Genomic DNA, 4,160 nt, shown 5'->3' on the forward strand with positions numbered 1-4,160 from the left:
TTTCCCACCTGGAGTTGGCAATCCTATCTCCTTCCCACCCAATCATTAACTGATCTTTATTTCCCCCTCTCTCTTCAACTTTCCATTTCCCCCCACACACATACCTGCAGCCTCTCCCGTGCTCTGAAGCCCTGACTGCCAGAGTCCACCATTTTCTGTGCTCTAAAGCCCTGACTGCCACAGAGTCCACCATTTTCTCCAAGGGAACTGATCTCTGCCCCGCCCCAAGGTCCCTCTTTTCCCGCACTTTTTGGTGCAGCTAGGAAGTGTAGGCCAGCAGATGAGGAAGGCCCCTCTCTGGAACTACAGCTCAATTAAGCCTTATGGGGGAACATTTTAAACACACAGACGGCGGCCATCTCACAGATACAGATAACTGCCATTTCGTTACACCTACCAACAGCTTCTGAGGGAAAGGGTTAGTCTCAGACAGGAGGCAACTGTCTTCGTCAAGAGAGAAAGCCGTCTGCCAAGAAATTCTGAGAGGGCCCAGAGGCTGAAGGAGTGGGCGGGGAAGAGGAGTAAATTCAGCACCCGGCCAATGGCACGCGAGTACTCTTAAGTGGTGGCTAGGGACACGTTCTGATTGACAGATCATTCAGCCAACTCGTTTTGGCGACGCATAGAATGTTGCCACCCCATCTGGCTTTTGTTAATAAGGAAGGATTGCCAGTCAACTGATATGTGGCTTAGAAAATGCTGGCTCATCATGACTGTGGATGACAGCAGTCTGTAAACAGATGAAAGGAGGAAAAAACACATCCACAAACTCTCCCGTGTTCAAAGATGGTGTTTATTTGAGGGGGGACATGATTGTTCTCTTTTAAGTATCTGAAGGGTTGTCACTTAGAGGAGGGCAGGGAGCAGTTCCTGTTGGCAGCAGAGGAGAGGCCTCGCAATAATGGGTTTAAATTATTTGATTTATTAATTGCCCCATCCCAACTTGTGTCAGGCTCTGGGCAATGTACAGGAGAGGCACAAAGCCATAAAACGAATGTACAATATGGTAAAAATTCAAATATAACAAAACTAAAATGACAAATTGAAAAAGACCAGGTCAAAAAGAAGTCCCAGATGGTGTCCTTAATAATTACATCCCAGTTCTGGACTACCTGGCCACTTTCTCGGCAGGGGAGAAAGGAAGCACAGGATCAAAATTAAGGAAACGGAGAAAGGGAGAGGGTGCCAGCCGCGATTCAAAACTGTTACTGTCCTCAGCCAAAAGCCTGGCGGAACATCTCTGCTTTGCAGGCCCTGTGGAATTGCATAAAATCCTGCAGAGCCCTGATTGGTATTAGGCAGAGAGTTCCACCAGGTCGGGGCCAGAACCAAAAAGGCCCTGGCCCTGGTCAAGGACAGCCGGACATCTTTGGGGCCAGGGAGGACCAGCAGGCTGTTATCTGCAGAGCGTAAAGCTTTCCCGGGGACATACCAGAGTAAGGGTAGTTCAGCAGTAGAACTGGCTGCCTAGGGAAGAAAAGAGGTTCCCCTCACTAGCAGTCTTCAAGCAGTAGCTGGACAAATGCTTGTCAGGGATGCTTTAGGCTGATCCCGCATTGACTAGGGGGCCGGACTAGAGGGCCTGTATGGCCTCTTCCAACTCTATGATTCTATGATTTATAAATGATTGGAATTCAGCTAAACCAGAAGAGAGGTCTCAAATAGCATTTTTAGAACTTATCTGAAATGTTAAGACATTTTTGATATTCTTATATCTGAGAGGATAAATTAAATGGATGGGATTAGTAGAAATGTTTAAAAATTGTCTGACACAGGTACTTTTGGGAAGTGTAAAAACTGTGGAATAACAGAATAAGAATTAACAATTTATTGTGAGATTTGTAAAAAAACTATTTTGATGTTTTCTTAATAAAGGGGGGGGAAACAATTTCAGCAACCATTCCATCGCCTCACCACCTTGAAAACTAACCAATGATCCAAAACAGGGGTGCAATTTGGTAGTTTTAGACTTGGAATTTACAGGGACCACCCATTGAAGGTAATGCCCATTACTTCGCTTAGATTGTTGGTGTAGTGGACAGGAAGTTTGGGTAGAACCTGGAAGACTATGTTTCAGTTCTCTATTCTGACATGAAGTCCACTGGGTAGCCTACCTTATAGGGCTGTTGTGATGACAGAACGGAAGGGAGGACGATGCATGCTGCCCTGGACTCCTTGGAAGAAGAGTGAGACACAAGTGTCAGAGATTACTTTACATGCAAAGCAGCTCACCATTTCTGCCAATAAAATGATCATGATGTAATCTGATGCTACGCATATTCACTAAGATGTATGTCCTACTGCTTTCAACAGCCTTCTTCTAAAGTAGAAGTTCATGCATAGGATTACATAGAACCCCAATATGATATGAAACGTGAGTCCTGCGGCAGCTTAAAAGCTAAGAAAATTGATTCTGGCAGAATCGTTCTCCAGTCACTTCATCAGATATTTTGGTGTGTTGTGTATACACACTGGGGCTAATGCACTCCAGTGCATCTGCTGAGGCAAGCTCTGACTCATGAATGCAAGTGCCGAAATAAATTTTGTTAGTGTTCAAGCTGCTGTTGGACACTTGTTTTATTTTACTGCTACAGCCTAACATTTGGAATTTCCAAAATGATATGGGAGATGAGAGTCCAGAGAGAACCGGAACACACAAAACTAGGGAGAGTGTCCCCCCTCCCTCTCTCACACAAAAGGGGCACACAGAAGAAGCCGCAGGTGCTGCCGGTTCCTGAACACATACTCCAAAGCCATCAAAGAAACTACATATATGTTAGAAACAAGATACTACAATATACTACTGCCATTAGTGACTAATCTTATGCAGCAACCCTGTAAGGCAAATTACAGCCAGAGACAGTGAATGGTCCAGGGTCAGCAGGCTAAGCAAGGTCATGAACTCAGAACTGTGGTTTATCCCTCTATTTGTTACATATACTCAGCTCATAAAGACATATGAAATGTAGATATATGGGTTTGGTACACACACAGGCAAAAAAACCCCATACAATGATTAAGGTAAAGGCTCCCTTGCTCGAAAGCCAGTCGAATCCGACTCTAGAGTTGCGGTGCTCATCTCCGTTTCAAAGCCGAAGAGCCAGCGCTGTCCGAAGACATTTCCATGTAATGTGGCCGGCATGACTAAACACCAAGGCGCACGGAACACTGTTACCTTCCCACCGAAGTGGTCCCTATTTATCTATTACCTATTGACTCTCTCCCTAAATACAAAGTACGGTCACTTCCTCTTTCCAAAAAAGAATCAAAGAGTAAAATAACTAACGCAGAGAAAGGGGAAATCTATGACTCATTCTCTCCCCAAATTCTGGAAAACGTATACAACTAATCATTAAGCCTGTTTTATTTTTATTCTGTCCTCCGCTTCCTGGCATTTGCCAACAACGGAGCTCAAACTTGCCTCCAAGAAACTCCTACAGCACAAACCAATTTACCTGCCTTTGTCCTCGGAGGTAAAGACTGAAGGTCAAAGAAGAAGGGGGCGGCAAAGTATGAGATGGTTAGACAGTGTTATCGAGGCAACCAACACGAAATTAAGCAAACTCCGGAGCACGACGAAAGGCAGGAGGGCCTGGCGTGATCTGGTCCATCGTGGGGTCGCAAAGAGTCGGACTCGACTGTGCGACTGAACAAGTCCTCGGGCAGCGGCGCTTCGTTCCTTTCACCGCCTTCCCGCAGTCACTCAGCCATTCGTCTTAGCCTATCAAATGCGGTATGTCGAAACCCGGCTTCCAGGAAGCCCAAGGGCTGCCGGGAATTGTAGTCCTCTTCGCAACACGGTCGATTTCGAACGTCTTCACCGACTCGATTTATCAGGTTTAAGTTCGTGTACGAGTGTGGTTGGTCTAGTTTGGTTGGTTGTGCAAACGTTCCAGCTCTCCAGAACTGGTCAATGTTTATCAGGTTCTGTATTAAAAGCAGGGAACGGGGGTGTGGATTAGAGAGATTGAGTTATATGGTTGTATATATAGCTGTGTGTGTGTGTGCGTGTCAGCATGACCAAGAGTTATAGAGCTTGCACAGTGGCTTATGTCATTTTGTTGATTCAATAAAATGTATTAGATGGCTGTTTAGGGAGGAGGTGGTCTTTGCACCAACAGAGCATCTTAGAATCGGACTCAGACGTTTTCTAGTACCTG

The 4,160-nt window shown here is 45.6% G+C and overlaps 1 protein-coding gene across 1 annotated transcript in view; it reads right to left on the minus strand.

Annotated features, from left to right (window-relative positions):
* LOC107120855 (zinc finger protein RFP-like) overlaps window positions 1-3,529 on the minus strand; it is a 10,891-nt gene extending 7,362 nt beyond the window's left edge. The window contains exons 1-2 of the mRNA XM_015423624.1: window positions 3,456-3,529; window positions 2,115-2,174 (exon numbers count right to left, since the gene is read on the minus strand). The gene's annotated coding sequence lies outside the window, so the exon portion shown is untranslated. The remainder of the gene's footprint in view (window positions 1-2,114; window positions 2,175-3,455) is intronic.
* Window positions 3,530-4,160: the final 631 nt, after the last annotated feature.

This window comes from Gekko japonicus, unplaced genomic scaffold (genome assembly GCF_001447785.1).
Source record: "Gekko japonicus isolate JY-2015 unplaced genomic scaffold, Gekko_japonicus_V1.1 scaffold1996, whole genome shotgun sequence".
NCBI lineage: Eukaryota > Metazoa > Chordata > Lepidosauria > Squamata > Gekkonidae > Gekko > Gekko japonicus.